Source organism: Linepithema humile, chromosome 2 (assembly GCF_040581485.1).
Source record: "Linepithema humile isolate Giens D197 chromosome 2, Lhum_UNIL_v1.0, whole genome shotgun sequence".
NCBI classification, from domain to species: Eukaryota; Metazoa; Arthropoda; class Insecta; order Hymenoptera; family Formicidae; genus Linepithema; species Linepithema humile.
Window position 1 is genome coordinate 13,377,806 of NC_090129.1, and position 25,053 is coordinate 13,402,858.

Below are 25,053 nucleotides of genomic sequence, written 5' to 3' on the forward strand. Positions count from 1 at the left end.
TTTCCAAACATATTAATCTCTGACTTCTCCAAAAGAATATTACTTTCTCTATCTTTTTTTTTCTATCTTTCTCTATCTATTATCTATATTATCTATTATCTATAACGTAACAATCAATCGTGCAATAATTTTGTGACAAATTAAATCAAAATATTATATTACATAATATATTATATATATTTAATTATTAATGAAAATAAGCATTATTTATGTTACGAAGAAAATGTTACGATTTCCTGAGGATGCCTCAACAACCCAGCCTACTTCTTATATAAAATGCTCCTGAGCCAGATCTATCAGCGGCTCGGCCGCCAGCGGCCAGGCGGTAGTGGGGGAACAGGAGGCATCATCTCGGGAATCGGTCCGAAATGTGCAACTAATTCCGAGCTGTGTTAGAACGTCATCTTTTTCAGGCCATTTCCAATTGTTACCGTACATCGACATTGTTTGCACCACTTTTCCGTCATCTTTACGAATCACCATATCAAGAAATAATTCTCCTTTATAAATTATAATAACAAAATACCCTTCTTTACCGTCATTTTTCATTTTTTGTTTTGTAGTATGAATTTGTAGTATTTTTATTTTTTGTTTTGTAGTATAAACGCTAGTTTATTTTTTTGCTTTTTTGATACTACACTGAGAAAAAAATATACTAAAAAAAAGAAAATTTCCTTAATTTTAGTAAATCGTTAGTTTGCATACAACTGTAAACGCATTTTTTTTAAATAAGAAAATACATGTATTTATTTGAAGAACATAATTCCATTATAAAAGAAATTATTTATTAATTATATCCAGACAGCACAAGTACGTTCTATGAACATTTATAGAATAATATTAGAGAATGTTTGAATATTCCTAGAATATTCTTACATTATGATTGGTGTTCTTGTGAACTTCCAGTGGAACATTAGAAGTAGACAAAAAGTCACGTTCTGTGAATGTCCTATAAATATGCTATAGAATATTGTATGAATATTCTAAGGACATTCTCTGGATATTAAATAAATTTTCAGAGAATATTCTGCGTATTTTCATGGAATATTCTGATGAGAGGATATAGGTAATGCAAGAAAAATATATAGATATACAAATATTATAGATTTATATTATATAATTAATACATATATATGTACATTATATTATACTATTTAAGACATAATAATAAACAAATATAATAAAAAATTAACATTTGTTAGCGTACTTTAAGTAATCACGCGATACGTACGATGCACCACCGATGGGTACGGCACGTAGATCCACGGCCGACACTATTATCAAATAGCAATGGCGATACCGGTAATTACGTAAACGTCCACTCGAAAATATTTATCGAGGATCTGTCAGGATCAAAAGGCAGGATGGTATAGAAGGTGCAAACACAATAACAATATAACGATATTTATTAATATCGATAACACCCGCGTACATATAACGAGGTAATGATTACCGAAAACACAACGAACGTGTTGTCACAAGGACTACTCAGACGGCAATGTTTTATACGCATGCCGTGACACGCTCAAGGATCGCCTATTGCATCAGCTAATCCTGATTGGCCCTAATCAAAGATATTCCTATGCCTAGGACGCTAGACGCAGCGTTAGATAACTTGCGCGTGGTTGCGAGGACCGCGGGAAGTGATCGCAGTGTCGCACAATCGGCGGCGCTGTACCGCGTTGCTTACACATTAAATCAATATATTCATGTACTAGAAAATTAGAGCCTTATGCTAGGGAATAACGCATGAACCATGCGTTAGCCAATTAACGTTTATTTTTACAAGGAAAAGTTCGTAAAATGTTATAGGAATATTTTGGTACATAAACGTTCCAATTACAAACGAAATAAAATGTTATAAGAATATTCATTGAAATATTATTAGAATATTCTGAGAATTTAACAAATAATATTCCAATAACATTCAGAACATTCTTAGAACCGTATAAGAATATTCTTTCCGAATATTCTCAGAATATATGGAAATCTTCTTATTAGAATATTCTCCGAATATGCTGTGCTGTCTGGGTAACAAGTAGCATTACAAATATTTTGTATAATACAATTAATGATTATTGAAATACAATTTTTATTTTTTACTAATTAGTAATTTTCCAATTATATTTATTTATTTGAAAAAAATACTTTTTTTTATTAAGTAAAAAATCATTAATTGTTAGAATTATTTTGTACATTATAGTCAATATTTATTGAAATATAAATCTTATTTTTTATAAATTAGTGATTTTATAATAATATTGATGAAATTGTCCATCCCCACACTTTGGGCTCCCTACCAATCAAGGCTTCCTCACTGTACCTAGATAATAATCTTAACACTGTCCCCTTCCTCGGGCCAGCAGATTTATCCCTACATAATCTAAACTGTCCCCTCCTCGGGCCAGTAGATTCTATCCCACTGTCCCCTCCTTGGGCCAGCAGATTCAGTCCCACTTCTGAAAACTGTAGACGTCAAAAAACCAAGGAGCCGACCGGGTTTTGAACTCGGGATTCCTCGTACCACAACCTAGCACTTAGCTACCTGCCCCACGACAGCTCCACTGCTCTTCTATTCTTTCCGACCGCCTACCAAATATCTAAACAAGCCTTACTAGACTTTATACTCCTACATACAATATAGTTATTATGTACTAAATTATACCTTTTATTTTTTATTACTTACTGATTTTGAACATAAAAATAAGAAAATGTTAACTTAAATTTTGAACAGAAAAAGTAGTTCTATTTCTTAATAATTATTGCTTTTGATTTATTTGATTTGATATTGCTTTGATTGATTTATTTTCCTAAATCTATCAAAGATTTATAATTTATAATTTCAATCGCAAGTAATAATGACTAACCGCTTATTGAGCTACTTTTTCTACTAAATGCAGTCATTAAAATTCTTGCAAAACAATATACAGAAAAACATTTAAACGAAAGAAAAACAATTAATAAAAAAATGCGTTTTAAAAATTTAAAAACTTATTTGTTCCAAATAAAATATTCTTTCTCTTGTTATTAAATATATTAACTTTATTCCAGCATATGTTTCCTCAAATGTAATAAATTGTACTGAGAAAATATTTTTTTTTTATAAGTGCACTATTCATTATTTTTAAAAGTTTGGAAACATGAATTTAAACAAATATTTATTAAAACACTGTTTTCAAAATTAAAAAATTCGGATTCAGTATTTTAAAAATTTATTTACTACATTTCAACAACTATTGCACTGTAATATACTAAACCTGAATTTGATTTAAGTAAATTTTTCAACAAGAAATTATTTTCTAATTTTAATGCATTATTTATTATAGTCTAATTGAGAAGTTTTATATTATAAACATTATTTATTTAAATTAAGTGCATCTATTAGTTAATATATTTACTAAAATTAAGAAAATTTTTTTTTAGTGTAGTATCTTAGCCCTTTTATTTGAACTAGATTTTGTATTGAACTTTTTCCTTTTAAATCTCTTTTTTTTTTCTTTTTTTTTCTGTTTTTCCTCGTTTTTTTTATATTCTATAAATTCTTCCAAAGTGGCTACTGTAGAAATTAGTTTTTTTTGCATTTTTTTTTCTTTTTGTTTTACTTCAAGCCAAAACAGGACATTTTTTAAAAGAGTTGGAACATTCTGCAGAAAAGTTGGAATAGCATATGATTTTATATTGTCTTCATTTCTATTATTTTCAATTGTTTCAACCGGGAGAACATTGTCTATTTTCAAAGGTATTTGCAATAATTGTGTATCTCATTGTAAATTTTCATTCGTTTTTATAGGTGTATGCATTAGTTCTTCACTATCTGTACGAGTAGTGCCATTGTTAACATTATTGTAGCTTACATCAATTACAGTTTCTTTTTTTAGAATTTTATAGTATTATCAGATTAAACTTCAAGGTCAAGAACTCTTTGGTTTTCCTAAGTAAGTACAATACTGTCATCTAAAAATTTATAACAACTTCTTCTGAAATAAAATTCTCAATACAATTTAGTGATGAAATAATAGCTTTTAAAATAGCCTTGTGAGTGCTATTTGTTGAATAACTTATGCCCAGATAGGATTATTTGTCTCGTAAATAATCAATACACACATATAATTCCTGTACGATCGAAATCGTAGTTTTCTTTATTAAACATAAACGAAACCTTTTTTACACGTGCGACCATTAAAAATTGTGTGTACCTAAGAAAAGAAACTCGAAAGAGAAGCTAAAAGAAAAGAGGGGGGAGGGCGACACACACGCCACTACCGTTCGTCAAATGTAACTAAACTTCGGCTAATTTCAATACTATTTAAATCGTGAATCTTGAATTTTTGTTTCACATTTTTCTTCTGTAATTTTTTTCCAAAAATAAAATAAACTTTTATCATGTATTCTTCCTTTCAATTTGTCACTATCTTTAAATTGTCGTAAAGTTTCAATGCATAATCTCTTCTTTATCTCTATTAAAATATTATTGCTTTTTCTACTATTGTTTGCTATCGTCTTTGTAATATCGTTCTGCATATCTGATTTTTCCTGAGATACAATTTTTAATTGTGTTAATAACACAATTTTTCGAATAATCAATGTTATCAGAGTTAAAAAAGGATAAAGCCCGCAAGATTTGAATCCGTTCTTTATGATATCAACAGTATCATTAATGCATTTATCAATTTGCTTAGCAAAATCTTCTCGTTTTAATCTTTCTTTATTATTATCAATATGCCAACGTTGGACTTGATTTTTCCAAGCATTTTTTAGTGGATGAAACACAGCTACATCTAATGATTGTAGTCTATGAGTCGAATTAGACAATAATGCTGTTAAAATTATACCTTTATCTTTATAAAATTCTGTCAGTGGCAAATTGATATGCGAGAAATGTGCGTCTAGAAAAAAGAATTACGGGAAGTGGAACATTATTCTTGACGACCCATGAAAAACTTTTTGTTACATATTCATAGAAACTTTTCATCCAGCCCGTATCAGATCGTCCAATATTCCAATTAAGAGGCATTTTAAGAATAATGCTTGAAGGTACGCGTTTATAAGAAAATAATACCAGTGGTGATTGTTTAGATCCAACTGCCGATATAGTTACTAAAACAATGAGACATTCTTTCTCAACATTCGCTATTTTTGTAATCACTTCCTTCGATCTTTTTTGTACTATAACTTGCTTTTCTTTTGAAGAAAGAAAAAAAGCAGTCTCGTTACAATTAAATATTCTACGAAAATCAGTCAAGACCATTTAAGTTTTGATCCTGTAATTTTATACACAACTGTATCAGTCTCTTATGTCTTTTTCAGTGATACTAGCTCTTGGTCTCGTCAACTTTTGTGAAACTATGTTGCGAACTATTTAAAAGTTCTGAATGTCTAGTTAAAAATTATCATACCAATGTCGACCTGACATATCATTCTTAAATGAATTTTCCCTTTTTAACTATTGAACCAGTTTAGCAACATTCTCTATCAATTGGTTCTTAGTCACTAGAAACCCATTTCCATGATATAAAATTTACTAAAATTTTCTCCTCTTTTTTGGTAAGTACTGTATGGACACCACAAATAGCATCATCCTTGTATTTTTTTATGTATTTTATCAACTAATGTCGTCTTCAGTATTTTAAAAGTTTTTGATGCGTTGCTATAATTCATTCCATCTTTTATTCCAGGTTTGCAAATTTCTACGCAAAGCGAGGTTCCAACCCAAACCTATATGTATAGGTTTTTGATGGTGGAGCCCCCCGCAGGGGGGCGGAACCCACTGCATAGTGGAGGGAGAATGTCTTTTGTATTATTTCATTTTTTTTCGAAAAATATTGGTTCTATGCAAAAAATGCATACAACATAAATGATGTATTTTTTTAAGAGCTAAAACTTTTACTTGAAACATTTCTTTGTTACATCAATATTTATAATATAATATAAAAATAATCAAAATAATATTAAAAAAGTGATAATTTTTGAGTGTTTTTGAGTTTTGACTTTGAAAATGACCTTATCGCCAATCGGCATGGTTATATTTGTAATCAGCGCGCAAAAATATAATAAAAAACGTAGTTTGAAGCAAATTGTAGGTGTGGACTTTTTGCAACTTTACCCCATTTTTCAAATAAAATATTTTATCATATCTAATTTATATCTAAGAGACACCTTGTATAAGTCTATTTCGTCTTGTATGTACACCATACAGTCATACAATAGAATTTCAATCGCGAAGAAAAAGTATAATCAAACTTATAAATTATTCGATAAAACAGTAAACAGACCACACGTGTAGATTACTAACTAAAAGAAATACTTACGTATTTCTTAACCAGTTGAGTGGTAATGTATCATATATGTACAAAAAAAAAGTGCCAAACGTGGTAATGTATCATATTTGTACATTTCTAAATAACTCCACTAATTTTCAACAGATTTGCATAAAATTTGATAAAAGTTTTTTGGGCTGCTGAATTCAAATCTGTTGTCAAAATTGCAAAATTTAAAATGGCGGATCCAATATGGCGACTGTTAATTGTTAAAAGATTAAAATATTGGAGTTAGGTAAAATAAATATAAGACCTTATTTGTAGAGCTTTTTATGAGCTTCATTTTTTGTTTAACAACTTTTTTCGTACAATAAATACTTTCTGAAATAATTAACAAAAACAGTTTTATTTTTGAACCTTTGAGGGGGGTTGGGGGGCGGAGGGGGCATTTGCGCCAAAAATCCATTTGAGAATATTATTTACTAGATAAAATAAGTATTTAGGCTGAATATAAGCCAAATCGGAAATGATAGCTTTTCGGAAGTCCACCCCCCTTTTTTAATTTACCTCCACTTTTGACTGGAAAGTCGTAGTAAACATTTTTAAAAATCATTGTTCTTGTCTTGAAACGCCCTTTCAAATAATCCCCACTCGATCCATAGTGCCATTTAACATTTTCCACCCCTATTTCCCCCCTCCCCCGCCCCCAGGGCGAGAGAGAGTTATCCACGCCCATTTCGAAAAGTTGCTTTTTCGAAAACTTTGAACCCATGTTTCACCGTTTTTCGATATTTTAACTTTTGGCTCTTACCACTTTTGGCACAAATCTTTCGGAAAAGTCTACCACTCAACTGGTTAAAATCTGCCAGCTCAGGACATATCGCCTGTAACAATATTTTTCACAATTTGCCAGCTCACGGATAAATCGCCTTTGGCTTTCTTTTTTCTAAATTGTCAGCTGACGTTAGATTGCCTCTGACTATATACAGGGTGTCCCAGACTTACCGTATCACCCGTTAATGGCCGATTCTTGAGGTCATTTGGAGACGAAAATCTTAATACCAAAATGTCGAGGCTACTATAGTATTTGAATGGAAAAGGCTTAAAGTAACAGTATGCGCTGTTACTAAGCGCCACACGGGCTTCACGTGTACACCCCCCATTACGGGCCGCATTCCGATCCCCTAACTCGAGAGTAGTAGCTTGAGAAGGGGTAGCTGCCGGGTAGGGTAGCACCCCAAGTGGGGATAGCGCGACCGATATAAAAGCCGACTCGCGGAGCAGACCGACACCATTCCCCCGAGTACGACTCGGACAAGCCTCAGGGCGCACTCTGAAGCTCCGGTCGTACTCGCTCCCATCCTTTCCCGTCGTTCTAGGAGCAGAACGTTCCCTGCTTCGGTCGGGTGTTCCCGACGTTCGACTTCCTATATCCCTCGCACGAGAGAAGATTCTCTCTGTCTTCGGACACAGCGCACCGGCAACCGTCGACGACTCAGCAAGGCTCGGATACACGCGGTATCACTTATTTTTTAATACTTTGACTCCGTACCGTACGAACCGACCGACTTAGGATTAATTATAACGTTTGTTATCTCTGCCGTATTTTTCTAACCAATCAAAGATTAGTTTAGAATTAAATAATTTAAATTGTTTAATTTCGGCCAAAAACGCACCACGTTTAACGATTTACGCAGTTTGTTTGTTATCCGATTAATTCCGATAGTTGTTCATTCGTTCACATTTAGATTTCTACCCGTTTATACCGTTGAAACATTAGATAGTTTAACCGATAGGGAAATACTTATGTACTCATTGTTAAATGTTTTCTTTTATAATTATATCATCAGTCCAAGTGCTTTCTTGAATAAATATTTATTTTGTTTCTTTAATTTGTTTTTATTAATTTGTAGTCTCCCGAAAACCACACGAACGAATTCTAGCGAACCGGCGAGTTATTCCGCGTCGTAAGAATCCGCTTTGCTACCTACGCACCGTCGAAATTCCGCATCGTTACGCACCGCCCGAGGCGTAAAAATACGCACCGTTACAAGTTTACCAATCAGCTTGTCAGAATTTCGCGCGCTCAGAGACATCGCATCTCGAAAGGACTCTTGCACAACACTTTATATAGCAGATCATACTTTGTACCGATAGTATTGATTTTCTCTCATGACATGAGAAACGTCATTTGTCAATGCTATCGTCAAAAGAGACGATTTTGCGACTAAAGATCAGGATTAGGTGGTCATAGCCTTGTGCAACTTAGGCGAAGCAGTCTCAGATTTCTTCTGCCCAGAGACGCAATAACCACCTTCTCGAAGCAGCGAACCCTCGAGTGTCCTTTCAGATCTGAAGGTCGGGGTTGTACTCAGGAGATTTGCAGATTGCTTGATATAGGAGCGATCGAGAAGGTAGCGGACTGCAAAGGACAATTCTTATCACCATACCTTGTGATTAAGAAATCGTCAGGAAGGTGGAGAGTTATTCTCAACCTAAAGGGTCTTAACTAGTTTAATTGCGCACCGCACTTTAAACTGAAGACTGAAAGACGGTGATCCGCCTCCTCTCCCCGAAGGATTTTCTAGCCTCAATCGACTTAGAAGTCATATTTTCTTGTATCTATTCATAAAAGGACAGGGAATTCTTAGGTTTTCAGTTTCAAGGCTGCCTTTTTTCAATTCCTTTATTTTTGGTTCAGTATCGGCCCCCTATATTTTCACTAAAATATTAAAGCCGGTTTTGTGCTCCCTTAGAGAGAAGGGTCTCTTCTTGGTAGCGTGCTTGGACGAATTTCTTCTGATTGCAGATTCGTATGAACACATCAACGTACGCAAAAGCGTACTCAAACCGGAAAAATCACCAAATATTGGGTTTTATTTTTGGACAAGGAGCACTTTGCGATTTCAATTCTAGCCGGTAGGAAAGAGAAACTCCTCCAGATGACACTGTCTCTGTTTGGAAAGAAACGCTGCAAGATTCGTTCTTTCACTAGCTTCATCGGGTCTTTAATATTGGTTTGTCCAGCAGTACGGTATTCTACACACTAAAACTCTAGAGAGGGTAATGTTTCTAGCCCTTGTATCTTCAGATAAGGACCTTGAAACTCAAAGGACTTCGCCGGATTCAATCGAAGATCTTTTATGGTGGTAAGCCATCCTTTTGAGTAAGCCACAACGCAATATTAGAACAGGGCGTTTTGACCTCAAGAACTTCTACGATGCATCACTGATGGAAAGACATCACCATATTAAATTTCTGGAACTCTTAGCAGTCCTTTACGCTCTAAGATGTTTTGCCTTTCAGACAGAAGGGGCCTATATACTCCTAAGAGGTGATAACTCCACGGCTTTAACTTACATTAATGTACCGTATGGAGTCTATTAAATTCCCTGTGTTATTTACTCTTTCTCGAGAGATTTGGAAAGGGTGCGCAGAATGGAATATTTTCGTTTACGCTTCGTATATCCCCTTAGCTTAAAATACACCGGGCAAATGTGGAATCACACGTTGTGTCAAAAGAAACAGAATGGAGTCCCGAACAGTCGTACTTGACAGAATCGACTTTCATTTCGGCAACTTTGATGTCGATCCCTTTGCATTATCTATTAACAATAAGTATCAACGCTTTGTATCCTGGCACCCAGAACCACTAGCACAAGCGGTGGACATCTTTTCTTTAGACTGGAGTGGATTCTACATTTAGGCCTTCTTTCTTTTTATTCTGATTTTAAGGGTCTTACGGAAAATCAATAGAATAGGAGGGTAGAGCTTGTGGTGGTCCTCTGGTGGCAGGCCCAGCCATTGTTTCCTTCTATTTAATAAACTCGCAATCGAACAATCGATTTGCTTTAACCCGGACGCTAATATGCTGTCATCTCCTTTCAAAGAGATTTACCCGACCTGAAACAGGATTTCCCTGGCAGCCGTGAGTTTATCCGGCAGGCCTCCTTGCTCAGGGGGACACCGCCTGTAGCAATAAAAACAACGCTGGCATCATTTATAAAAAAAAAAAAAAACCAGGCCACACTAACCCAGTATACAAATCCCTTAAGATTAGGGTGGTCTTTTTTACCAAAGGAATAGAATCAGCTGTTAGGCTACATCATATTCAACATTTTTGGATTTTTTATCCTCCTCCCTTCCGAGTGTTGGTTCTTACGCCACCTTAAATACATATCGCTCGGCCGTCTCACTTATCTCTTCGAACGAGGTGGCCTTTCACCCTCTTCCAGATTCTTCAAGGGCGTTGCGGAAACCATAGGAACCTCGATGTGATTTCGTCTGGGACACCACACCAGTGGTGGACCAGTTAACTACCTTATATTCGCACGTTAGATTTGCTCTAGATATAGGGTCAAGAAATTAGTACAACTTCTTGCGCTGACGACAGTGTCGCCGGCCGGATCGAAAGAAACCGGCGGCAATGAAAACACGCGCGACAATTCTGTCGCTAGATGAAGTAGGGCGTCTTCGGAAGCTCGTATGAGTCTCTCTGCTCGCGCGGAGTTGACCGAACACAAAGCAAGCCCAAAGAATGCAAGCTCTAGCGGCCATTCAGCTATCGAATGTTATCGGGTCAGATACTCTTATCATAGTAATACCTGCTAGACTTAAGACGTCAAGAATCGGGAGATCGCAACCTCTACTCTCTTTCAAACCTTTTCTTGAGAGACCGAAGCTCTGCGGTTTCTCCTTAATTAATTTCTATCTTAAGGTAACTTCTGCCGAAGATCGTGTGATTTGTTTCTTTATTTCCTCTCGCTCTCCACACAATGCTGCTTCCCCCCAGACATTGAGTCCATGGGTTAAGGCGGAGCTAAACGCAGCAGGAATAGATATAAGGGTCTTTTCGACACATTCTACCCGCCACGCTTCTACATCCTTTGCAGCAGCTAAAGGCATTAGTATGGATAAGATCAGACGTACCGCAGGCTGAAGTACATCCTCGGACGTCTTTGCGTGTTTTTACAATCGTCCAATTGTCAATCACGCGACTTTCCAGTCTGCAATTCTGCAGAATTCATAATTTACATAATTACCTGGCAATATATGTTATTAGGAGGCATTCCAAAGATTTTTTTACTAGAATTTATATTCTATGAATTGTTGAATTAGAATATTTATGCCATTGCCTTGCTATTTTAAGTTTATGCATATAAGCCAATCAGGAACTTTTATTCTGTTTTCCTTTAGTCTTGTTCAGTTCCTTGTAACAAGATGTATGGAAAGAAGGTGTACATAAGCGAAGTATGTAAACACCACAGAAGAGACAGTTATAAAATTAACTATGTTCCACATATTTTATTTTAGTCTCATCACAAATCTGAGCGTTAAATATCTACAAGTATCCATCCAAACGAGACATTGCATAATTGAATAATTAAACGAACTTACCGTGAAGTTCAATTATAATTATGCTGTCTCGTCCGGATAGAGAGTCCATCCCACCCACAACCCTGGATCAGATTTGTGTGCTTTAAACAAATGACAGTCATAGGTGTAGATAGGCGCGCCTCGGGGCAGAAGAGCGGCGCCTAATTTCAATTTTCATAGGTTAAAAAACTTGTTGAGGATAGCGCAGCGCGGAACGCTACTACAAGTATCCATCCGGACGAGACAGCATAATTATAATTGAATTTCATGGTAAGTTCGTTTAATTATTCAATTATATACCTTGGCACATAAATAGGAAGATAATATAAGCTAAGTATGTTATATGCAAACAATTGCGTATACATACGTATATTATACGTGTGTTATGCTTAATATATGAAATGTATAGTCAAAAACTATTTTTAATATATTAAATTTAATACGTGTGTTATGCTCAATATATGAAATATATAGTCAAAAATTATTTTTAATATATTAAATTTAATATATTAAAAATAGTTTTTGACTATACATTTCATATATTGAGCATATTACATAACGCAGTTGTTTGCATATAACATACTTAGCTTATATTATCTTCCTATTTATGTGCCAAGGTATATAATTATAAACTGCATATATATTAAAATTAATAAATCGAATAATAATATCCGATGCACAATAAAAATAACCGAATAATGATTATAATTTTTATACTATAAAGATATTTGTAATAAGATATATATTTTATTTAATATTTGTATAATCCTACAGAAATATGTTGTAATATTTATCATGTCATTTATCTGTTTCATTTAAAATAAAAAAACAAAATTTTTAATTGCCGCAGATAACTTAATAACTAATATGTCGCAAGAGGCGATGCGGTGTCGCTTTGCACCCGTTTTCCTCTTGCTTGTTGGCCCTTTTTCTTCGGTAAGGTTAATTTTCATGAAGTTCCTAAAATAAAAGTAATTGATATTAACAAGTATGTTTAGAATAAATATTGCACTGAAGGCCAGGGTTGGGTAAGTTAATTTTTTTTTAAACTAACAAGGAAACGTTTACAAGTGTCTCCCCCCCCGATTTGATTCTCCTTGAAATATGTTGTAAAACATACAATTTGAGGAGACACGTATTTTTTTTTATAGCGGCCCTAATTCAAATTAAAAGGGTGAAACACTTCTTTGAAAAAAAAACGGGTTTTTTTTGTGTAAATATCGCCAAAATCGTAGAAGATATCAAAAAATGTTTCAAATAGAAGTTGTACGGCTTGTAATGGGCTTTATAACTGTGTAGTTGGATTTACAAAAAATGTAATTTTTTCAAATTTACCCCCACCTCTTATTATTTTTTTGTATGTCAAAATTTTTGTAATGACACAAGTTGTAGCATTTTTAACGCTGAATTCAAATATATATGATTTTATTATGTTCCGAAATCGCATCTTTCAAAAATGAGTCATCAGTATCACACTATATGCATCGCGCTGCATGACGCATCGTTTATACCGCACTTGTGTTGCGCAATAGTTGTTAAATAAATATAAAAATGACATGTTATCACATATTTGAGGAAGAAAAGTTAACTAAAATTGTTGTTAAAGCATCCCTTCCACATTACACCCTTATAGATAATCACTGCATTTCGTGCGCAGCACGTTGTCATATGCAAGTTCGCTATCAGCGCATATTACACTTTGAAGTTTCGCTTGTAGTGACTACGGGAAAATAATTTATGAAACGAAAACAGTGAATAAATCAATCTATTCAATATATATCCACCCTGTTTCTATCCTCTTGGCCCGACTTGACTGACAATGAATTAAAATATAAAATTCCGTAAACTTTACTCTTTTTCAATAATTTTAATATTGTGACGTGACGCTTTTCGAGCGCCGTCACAAGGGCGATAGCCCGGCCGAGGGAGCAAAGGGTCCCGGTGTTGCTCCTCGCGTGGAGAGAGCAACCCGCGAGACTCCACGATACGCGTTGTTTTTTTTATGTCATTCCTTCTCTTTCCGTTAATATCGTTTTTTTGAGTTGTAAGGCGAGACCCCGTGCGGGCGGCGTTGCGTGTTTTGTGCCTCAGGGCGAAGATGCAGCATCGCCATGGAGACCGGACGCCGGGGGATCATCGACGGGTGTCACGCGTTAGTGAGCCCACAGCACAAGGTCAGGTACCGCGATTCCGTCGCCTCCGCCATCCAAGCCCTATCTAACTCCGCTCTGGTTTCAGCTATAGAATCAAAGAAGCGCAGAGACACGCAGCAGCGGACCTCGCCCGGCTGCAGACGGCTTCGAGGGCTCCGAAGATGCTGCACCCGGAAGGACCGGAGTATGGCCCGGCCAGCCTAACCAGTCTCTTCCGGGAACATCGACTCATCAATACGTTATCGGCCAAAGGATTTGAGGAAACTACAGAGAGCGGGAGGGGGGGGCGCCCTGGATGAACTGTGGGCGGTTCTCAGGGGCCCCCCTTTTTGGAAAATCGGCAGGATGCGCAGGAAGGCGACGCGGATCTGGAAAGGATCTACAGGCAGAGCCGAGAAGAGCCACTGTTCGGTGTGCCGCAAGTGCGCGAGGACGACATCCAGGACTCAGCCCGACGACACCGAAGACGCCGAAGACGTCCACTCATTGTAAGCCGCCTCTCGGGTAGCCGTAGAGTTCCGTCCGGTGATGGCTGGTAGCGTGAGTTCGTTTTATATATAGTGTCTCTCACACCATTAACCGTAGTTTTTGATACCGTGAGCGCTTAATTACGCTCAATTACCGCATGTCCAGCCGGCTCCGGATATCGCGTAACAGTCTCTCCGTCTTGCGAGAATTAAGCGCCGACAGTCTCTTCTCGTTGCCGTTTCGTTTACCGTTCGTTTAGTTACCGTACCGTCCTACCGTTACCGTCTTTTTGGAAGATACCGATTGCTGCCGTCTTTCTTGCGATACCGCTCCGTTACCGTTTTGTCGCGTTATCACCGTACCGGAAGTACCGTGGTGAATGTCCGCGGGCGGATTTTGATCCGGAAACGTTCTCCGCGAGATTGCGGTTACCGTAAAGTTAGCGTCTCGGCGAGAAACGGGAAAGCCCGCGAAAAATAGCCGTTCCGCGACATCTCATTTCTGGCCGTTAGGCTACCGTCGTTTAAAGTATATTTATTTGGCCTTCACCGGCCGTATCGGATGATCAAAATATAAGTCCTTCGTTTGCTGTATATAGTCGGATCAGCGGCGAATTATCGTGATCGCGTTCCCGAGATTTTATGTAGGCATCGAACTCTATTCTTGTTACCGAATTTATAGGGCGAAGGGCCCTACCATCGTATCAACCTATTTCCGCCGTACCGGCTCCGGCCGAATAATTTAAGCATCTTTACCCTTGTAAACAAATCACTGAAATACATCATTGTTAAATTTTAATTATTGAGTTGTCCTTGCGTTAGCCTCTCACTCCAGATATCTAACGTTAAACAAAAGAACTGCGCCCCTCTGCCATATACTGAGCGGAGAGCGGCCGAGCAATTTTGAGAACTGTTAAAGTTACCGATACCGCGATGCGATTACTCGCACCTGGCGCCCATTTCCGGTTACCGTTATCGCGTGAGTTACCTTGCTCCCGAATTTTGTGGAGTACCGCAAGTTACCGAATCGTGCAGTTATTGCCGATTTCGCGAGTTACCTTGCTCCCGACGAGCGTGGAGTACCGCGAGTTACCGAATCGTGCAGTTACTGCCGATTTCGCGAGTTACCTTGCTCCCGACGAGCGTGGAGTACCGCGAGTTACCGAATCGAGCATCTATTTCCGATACCGTAAGTTACCGAATCGAGCATTTATTGCCGATACCGCGGGTTACTGATTTCCATTGGGCGTGCTCCCTCGGATCTGGCGTGATTCCGAGGCTAGTTCACGTCCCAATATATTCTATATACTATTATATTCTATTAAATTATTACGATACTTTTAAACTATAAAGTATATAAAATCTTGAAATATAAAATGTATATATATATATAATGTATATATATATATATATAAAAGCTTATTTATTGTATGTATTATAATTATACTTATGATATACATTTTATATTTCAAGATTTTATATACTTTATAGTTTAAAAGTATCGTAATAATTTAATAGAATATAATAGTATATAGAATATATTAAAATTATTGAGAAACAGTAAACTTTACGGAATTTTATATTTCAATTCATTGTCAGTCTATATATATATATATATATATATACACAGGGTGTCTCATTTAACTTGAGACAACTAAATATTTCGAAAAATAAGCATTGTACGAAAAAATGTCCCAAATAAACTTTTAATATTATCAAGGGGGACGTCTGCCTGTGTAAAAATTAACCCGCCCCTTGGGGGTGGAGCGGGTGGCAACTTTGAAATTTCAAATGGGAACCCCCATTTTTTATTGCAGATTCGGATTCCTTGGAAAAAAATACGCAAGTTTTGTCCAAGACATTTTTTCAAATTGTGATAGATGGCGCTGTAATCAGTGAAAATTAGTTTTTGCCATTTTCTCTCACCATCGGGGTTCTTTATTTCGGTGAGTCCCCTCGCCTCTTACTATTCAATTACAATAAATGCTCGAAATGATGACCTTCCATTTCGATGCATTTATTAACTCGAGCTTGGAATGCTTGTACACATGTAGAAAGTGTATCTGGCGTTATTTGTGCGCAAGCATATCTAATACGTTCCACCATGTTTTCTCGAGTATTTGGTACTTCTGTATACACTTTTTCTTTAAGGTAACCCCACAAAAAGAAATCTGGTGACGTAAGGTCTGACGATCTGGCAGGCCAATTTACCGGACCACCTCTACCGATCCAGCAATCATTGTAATTACGATTTAACACTTCTCGTACTATTGCTGAATAATGTGCTGGACAACCATCATGCTGGAACCACATGTCCTGTCACACTTCGAGAGGTACATCTTCCAACAGAATCGGTAGTTCATCTTGCAATAAGTTACGGTATTTTTCTCCGTTTAATGTACCTTCAATAAATACGGGACCGATTAGTTTGTCACCTATGATTCCGCACCAAACGTTAACGGACCAAGGACGCTGATGCTCAACTTCACGTAACCAGTGTGGATTTTCCACACTCCAGTAATGCATGTTGTGACGATTAACATTGCCATGGTTCGTGAAAGTTGATTCGTCGGAGAACATTACTCGATAAAAGAATTGTGGGTCTCTTTGTATTTGTGTGAGTGCCCAATTGCAAAACACCACTCGATTATTAAAATCATCGCCATGAAGTTCCTGATGCATTGAGATATGATAGGGATGGAATTTGTGATGCTTCAGGATTCTCGAAATACTAGTACGAGAAATTCCTGAATTACGAGATACATACCTCTCGAAGACTGACATGGGAGTTATGGGCTACTGCAGCTAGCACAGCAATTTGATTGTTCTCCCCCGTGGCAGTCGCTCTACGGGTTTTTTTTTTAGTTGTTACATTTCCTTCGGTAGTAAATTGTTTAACCAAACGAAAAAAAGTAGCACGTGATCGTGGCCTATCAGGGAAACGGTCAGCATAAAGCGTAACAGCTTCGTCGATATTTCTTCCAGACTCACCATAAATCAAAATTATTTCAACTTTTTCCTCTAAAGATAAATAATCCATTATTTATTTGCTAAAATAAAGAACGCGTCCGTAAAAAAACAAGTAGCTAGCGTACCAAAACTATGAGGCATCTACATATGTAGTAAATTTCTGAAATACTGAAAATACTGAAAAGGAGAAACAAAATAAATGAAAGAAATTAAGTCACAACAATTCTTCAATAACTGGATTCTTTAAATTTCAAGTCAAGTAAATTTCAATAATACGTACGCTAGCTACTTGTTTTTTTATGGACGCGTTCTTTATTTCAGCAAATAAATAATTGATTATTTATCTTTAGAGGAGAAAGTTGAAATAATTTTAAAATAATTTTGAAAGTTTAAATAATTTTATGTTACCTTAAAGAAAAAATGTATACAGAAATACCAAATACTCGAGAAAACATGGTGGAACGTATTAGATATGCTTGCGCATAAATAACGTCAGATACACTTTCTACATGTGTACAAGCATTCCAAGCTTGAGTTAATAAATACATCGAAATGGAAGGTCATCATTTCGAGCATTTATTGTAATTGAATAGTGAGAGGCGAGGGAACTCACCGAAATAAAGCACCCCGATGAGAGAAAATGGCAAAAACTAATTTTCACTGATTACAGCGCCATCTATCACGATTCGAAAAAATGTCTCGGACAAAACTTGCGTATTTTTTTCCAAGGAATCCGAATCTGCAATAAAAAATGGGGGTTCCCATTTAAAATTTCAAAGTTGCCACCCGCTCCACCCCCAAGGGGCGGGTTAATTTTTACACAGGCAGACGTCCCCCTTGATAATATTAAAAGTTTATTTGGGACATTTTTTCGTACAATGCTTATTTTTCGAAATATTTAGTTGTCTCAAGTTAAATGAGACACCCTATATATAAGTCAGTCAAATCGGAGAGGACAATCTCTGGTGTTCCCCTTGTAAGAGGTCGTTTCGCGTGTCCGTATACGCGGAACGATCGTTACGCTAAACCACTAAAATTTTGGTTAAAATTAAAACAGCGAATAAATAATGCTTTAATAGCAAATAAAACATTTAACGATATGTAATTCGAGAATAAAACTTAAATTATTTCGTGACCTTGAAAATTGTCCTTATCGCCGAAGGTCCGCTGTTTCGCTGCTTTACGGGGCGTCCGCCTCTGGGCTCAGCTCCGCTCCTCCGCTCGGCTTTCCGATTGCGGTCCTGCTGTTGCCGGTCGCACGGTCACTCTGAGGCGGTAATAATCCGCAGTACGTCGCCATCGTGTTTCATCAAAAGTAATTGTTGATAGAGTTTTCTTCTCCAGGTTTATATTCGGAGTTTTTCTTCTCCTAGACCGGTTGCCGATCAGGGCTCACGAGTCCGACCTACCTGGGTTTTTTATCGAGGATTTCCTTCCTCTAGTCTGGTGGAGTGTTTTCCCACTCCTAACGGGCCAGACTGCCGGGTTTTTTTCGGAGTTTTCCTTCTCCTAGGTGTGCTCTTAGACCCCTCGTTTCACCCCAATCCATCCCGGGACCGAAGTCCCGATCCGGAAAGGGAGATCATTGGCTCGGAGAGCTCTGGTACCTCGACAAGGTGGCACACCATCGCCAGAGATGATAGTTAGCCTCCCCTATGTCGCAATTACGTCACATAAACTATAATTTATGAATTTATCGTGCTTAATCGTTAGTACGTCATTTGTACATTATTAATAATCGGTTAAATATATAATTCTGTAACGGTGCAGCCCGCAAGCTGCATCGTTACGGCTACGGACCGTCCATCGTCCGTAGCCCACCAAGGGCGCATCGAGCACCGATAAATTTCTTATTGTAACAACGGCGGTCAACCGCCGAAAATCCCCCACACCCGACCGTTCCGAAATTCCGTTTTGTGGGGGACTCGCCGCCGAAACCGCCGATGCTTGCCGATTCGAAACCATTCGGCTGCCAGCCGGGTATAAAAGAGGCCCGGCTGTACGTCTTCTCACCAGATCCCGTTCGCTGATAGACAGCGAACATCCCTCTACGAGTGTCCTCGTAGTCCAAGCCGAGCATACTCGGATTTTACCTGTTCCAGCACACGAGTATCCTCGTGTACCGCCGAGCGTCCTCGGTACTCTTGACTCCCGCATACGAGAATATTCGTATACCCGCCGAGCGTACTTGGCTTCTCTAGGTCACCGAACTTCGTATTGCGGGCATTTTCGCGTACCTAGCCAGGTCGCCGTTCTAAATTTCGCCTTCGTACGAGCGTCCTCGTACTCCCGCCGAGCGTAATCGGCAGCCTAAGTCCTTATATCGCGTTTATTCACCGGAATTTCAAATCCGTAATTCGTCCGGCAGGCAAAACCGCGTCAACCAATCCGCGCCGCCGAATAGTCCGCATCGATCTACGATCGAACAGACTCGGGATACTCTACGAACGCATTCACCGACGAGCGTTGCGTTGTACCAACCGTTGCGACACGATCGCCCGCGCTTGCGCTCTCACCGACCGTACCAGGACGCCTCGCGTCATATTTTATTTTGCGCCGCTCTAAAATAATTATTTCACCGTTGCTCAAATAATTATTTCGCTATTGCCGATACTTCGCATTTATTTCCACGTTACTTTCGCATTTATTTTACGCCGCCTAAATAATTATTTCACCATCGCTCAAATAATTATTTCACTATTGACGATACTTCGCCTTTATCTTCACGCTACTTCATATTTATTTCACGCCGCTTTAAAGAATTATTTCTCTGTCACTTATTAATTATTTCACCGTTAAGAGGATACTGAAGTCATATTGTTACCGACCGAAATTTCAATTTTCTAAAAAGGGTGGCGTTTTTTATTGCTTTAATAGAATTACAAATCCTTTGGTGTAAATAAAGTACATATGCTAATCTTTCGGCAGTTGGTCAAATTTAAACCAAAAAATAAAAAACATTTTTGAAAATTTACCGGCAATGTCACCTCAAAGAATTATATCTTTTATATCAAAATTATACTGCTTCAATCTGCAAAACAAGACCATGTGCCGAAGAAGAGCGTATGAAACAATAATGGAAAACCAAAAAAATAGAGCTTAGAGACTTATTTTCAAAACGCCACCCTTTTCCAGATTTATGTAAAGCATGTGTGCAATATAGAAAGAATAAGGTAAAAAAGAGCCATAGATTAGTTCCGAGATTTTGGGATAGAAGCGCTATACAGTTCTCAGTGCTATCTGTCATATACAGAATCTTTTAGGTTAGTTATGTGTGTGTTAGTTGTGCGTGTGTGTGTGTTTGTGTTATGTGCTACGAAACCCGGCTGAAAAAAATGGGTTGAAGGCACTCTGAAGGATAAAAAAGTGTATGTATTATACATAAATTTTGCAACATTTTTGCAAACATTTATATTATTTAATTACATACATTCATATTCTAATTTCTACAAAATACTTTTATTCATGTGCTTTATGTGTATATATTATGTATATTATGTGCTCCATATTATGTATATTCACATCAAAGTATCTATGTAAAAAGTTAATATCATTTTGTATATTGTACATTTTGTATATTTTTATAATAAATGTATATGTCATATAACTTATTTATAAAGCATGAAATATAAAGGTATTTTTAGTTTCTTGTATGCATTATTTGTAAAAAAATCTTGATAAAAAAAACATTAATTTTGTGACTTGCAATTATCTGTTTCAATATATACTTCTTTTAAATACTTACAACTAGCCTTATTTTATGCGTTTACCTTGGTATCTAAAATACACATCAAAATATAAAATTAATTTCTAGTTCAGTAGAAAAAAAACATTGTAGTCTTACACCAGAGAGGAATGGGAAAATATCATGTATATGTAATAACAAATAAATCACTTTTCCACTGACATTATACACAACTTTGCAGAAATAAATTTATTCTGTGAATTTTGAATGTGTAGTGCAGTTTAAAACACACAGTCGAAATATGTCTATATTTTTGAAAAAATAATTCTGATTTTTCATGAATCACAGTGGTTTTATAAAATGTTCAATTTTAACCGTTTTTATTGGACTGTACTTTAGACAATATTATATTTTGCCATTTCTCTCTGTTGTAAGACAAGAATGTTTCTTTTCTACTGTAATAGAAATACATTTTCGATTTTGATACGTATTTTAAATACCAAGTTAATCACATAAAAAAAGGCTAATTGTAAGTATTTAAAAGAAGCATATAATGAAACAGATTATTGCAAGTCGCAAAATTAATGTTGTTTCTTTTATCAAGATTTTTTTACAAATGATAGACACAAAAAAATAAAAATATCTTTATATTTCATGCTTTAGAAATAAAAAATATGGCATATATCATATACATTTATTGTAAAAAGAGTATACAAAATGATGTCAATTTCTTAGAAAAATATTTTGATATAAATATAGATAATGTGGAGCATATAATATACATTATATATATACATAAAGCATATGACGTAATAAAAGTATCTTACAATAAAGAATAAGACAAGCCAGAGGCGGTTTCCTCGTGGACTGGCAATATAGAATAAGACAAGCCAGAGGCGGTTTTCTCGTGGACTGGCATTAGAAAACTCTTATTCTTGTCTTCAAGCCAGAGGCGGTTTCCTCGTGGACTGGCAATATAGAATAAGACAAGCCAGAGGCGGTTTTCTCGTGGACTGGCAATATAGAATAAGACAAGCCAGAGGCGGTTTTCTCGTGGACTGGCATTAGAAAATTCTTATTCTTGTCTTCAAGCCAGAGGCGTTTTCCTCGTGGACTGGCAATATAGAATAAGACAAGCCAGAGGCGGTTTTCTCGTGGACTGGCAATATAGAATAAGACAAGCCAGAGGCGGTTTTCTCGTGGACTGGCATTAGAAAATTCTTATTCTTGTCTTCAAGCCAGAGGCGATTTCCTCGTGGACTGGCAATATAGAATAAGACAAGCCAAAGGCGGTTTTCTTGTGGACTGGCAATATAGAATAAGACAAGCCAGAGGCGGTTTTCTCGTGGACTGGCATTAGAAGAAAATTCTTATTCTTGTCTTCAAGCCAGAGGCGGCTTTGTCGTAGACTGGCAATATAGAATAAGACAAGCCAGAGGCGATCTTTCGTGAGTTGACAATTTTAAATAAATATAGTCAGAGGCGATCTAACGTCAGCTGACAGTTTAGAAGAAATAGAGCTAAAGGCGATTTATTCGTGAACTGGCAAATTGTAAGAAATATTGTCAGAGGCGATCTATCGTGAGCTGACAATTTTAAATAAATATTGTCACAGACGATCTAGCGTCAGCTGACAGTTTAGAAAAAAGAGAGCTAAAGACGATTTATTCGTGAACTGGCAAATTGTAAGAAATATTGTCAGAGGCGATCTATTGTGAGCTGACAATTTTTAATAAATATAGTCAGAGGCGATCTAACGTCAGCTGACAGTTTAGAAAAAAGAGAGCTAAAGACGATTTATTCGTGAACTGGCATATTTTAAGAAATATTGTCATAGGCGATCTAACGTCAGCTGACAGATTTGAAGAAATACGTATTTATTTTAGTTAGCAATTTACTGCACGTGTGGTCTGTTTATATTTTATCAGATAATTTATAAGGTCATTTAACCTTTTTTCTCGCAATTGAAATTCTATCGTATGGCTGAATGATGTACATACGAGACAAAATAGACTTATACAAGGTGTCTTATAGATATAAGTTAGATATGATAAAATATTTTATTTGAAAAATGTATGTATAATACTATATATCTAATTGGAAAAATATGTTATATGCTTTTCCTATTTTTATTTTTATGTAATAAATACAAAATAAATAAATAAGTTAATTAATTATTGAATACATACATATACATATTGAATATAGTTATCTTTATTTTGTATTTTATATAACTAAAATAATATATACTTTTATTATTTCAGTCATTATCATATAAAATACAAAATAAAGATAACTATTTATTGAATATATGTGTATATGTATATATTAATTAATTGATTAATTAGTTATTTAGTATTTACTACATAAGGATAAAAGTAAGAAAAGTATATGACATTTTTCTTCAATGATATATATAGTATTATATGTATATTTTTCATTTATTATTTTGTCATATTTAGTTTGTATTTATTTGACATCTTGTATACGCTTATGTTTTCTCGGACATTATATTGCAGCCTTGCAACGAAATTTCAGTCGAGGAAACAAGCGCAAGCATCGTTTGTTTACAAACTTCCGATGACACACGTACACAGACCACACGTCAGTGTAGTGAGTCACCACTACAAACAAATGCGTACACACGGACCTACGCGGCATAGGTCCGTAGGCTGCGCCGATAATGTCATTTCATTTTTAGTACCATCGAAATGATGGCGCTTTCGCGTCGGAGTTCGCCCGTCACTTCAGCATCCTCTTAATACCGATCGCACCGATATTTTGCTATTTTGTATTCTCTTTCGAATTCATTTCGCACACGCTTCGCATGTACACACGAGCATTAAAGCAGATCATTCGAAACAAATCATATCAACATCTTTCTTAATAAACATTGTTTCATTACTTTAACACAAACGAGCATTTATTTATTTCACTGACATACCCCCAACCGACCGAACCCGGATTCCGGCGAGCTACTCCACGTCCGCCGAAGCTCACACGGTTTCAATTCCAACATTTTGTTTTTGTTTAAAACACAAAATAAATAATTTTTATTTGAATATGGCGGGTACGGAGCACGGAACGGGTGAGCATGCGTTTTAGTTACTTTTTGCTAAAAAATGACGGATAAATCTTCAAAATGCGTTTACATTAGTGTCAATTCCACCAACATCAAGACTGAAATATGATAATCAACAGCTGAAATAAAAGAAATCACTGAAATATTTCATGTAAATGCTCAGGGCCATGGCGCTTAAAGAAACGTTAGCAGTAAAATTTAAGCGGTAAACAAATTGGCTAATCAATCTTACGCTTTTGAGAATACTACACTGTAATTGATTAATTTGTTTACTAATTAAGTTTTACTTATTGTTTCTTATGTTATCATTGCACTCATTTACAAAATCATTGGTTAGGGCTTATCCAGACAAACTTGCATAGTCGCATAAAGATATGCATAAGGAAATTGATTGGTCCATTTCCTTATGCATCTGCTTATGGACCAAATGTTATCATACATTTATGCAATTATAGCAAGTTTATCTGGATAGGCCTTTATGCATCTTTGTCTTGAATCTTGAGAGCGGGCAGCTATGCCGTTTGTTGATCGAGCTTAGAAATTGTTCAGTGCTTGTTCTTTTTTGAACAATTGCATCATTTTTTTCACATTTTTTGACACCGAGATTCGGTTTTTTTCTAGTTTTATTCAATCTATATTCGTCTATATTTTCTGTCACCAAAAACTATATGGTCGAGAGATTGATATGTTCACGTAGTATTAGCTCTGTGTAATAAAATATTCCAGTGATAATTCTGGCCACCAAAATCAGCGGAGACAAGTACAATAGCTGTTACATACAGGTATAATTAAATCTTTACTTTTACAATAGCAATATTCATTTACCTAGCATATTTACTTAAACATTTACATTGATTTAAAGCATCGTAATATTCAGTGCTACATAAGGAATACATTCTTAAATCGATGAGAAACGATTCTTAATTTTGCATTATTGAAAAGTGACAATGCTACAAAACATCTTCCAGAATTAGTAACGTCAATGCCTTTTAAACACGCAAATACCAATTCATCGAAAAAGGCAAAAAAATCTGACAAATGGAAGCACATCGATAGATTTGAA

At 36.3% G+C, this 25,053-nt stretch overlaps 2 pseudogenes; both read right to left on the reverse strand.

Annotated features, from left to right (window-relative positions):
* Positions 1–267: 267 nt before the first annotated feature.
* LOC136997839 (uncharacterized) lies at positions 268–6,870 on the reverse strand (annotated as a pseudogene).
* Positions 6,871–15,988: 9,118 nt separating this feature from the next.
* LOC136998010 (uncharacterized) lies at positions 15,989–17,316 on the reverse strand (annotated as a pseudogene).
* Between the last annotated feature and the right edge of the window lie 7,737 nt (positions 17,317–25,053).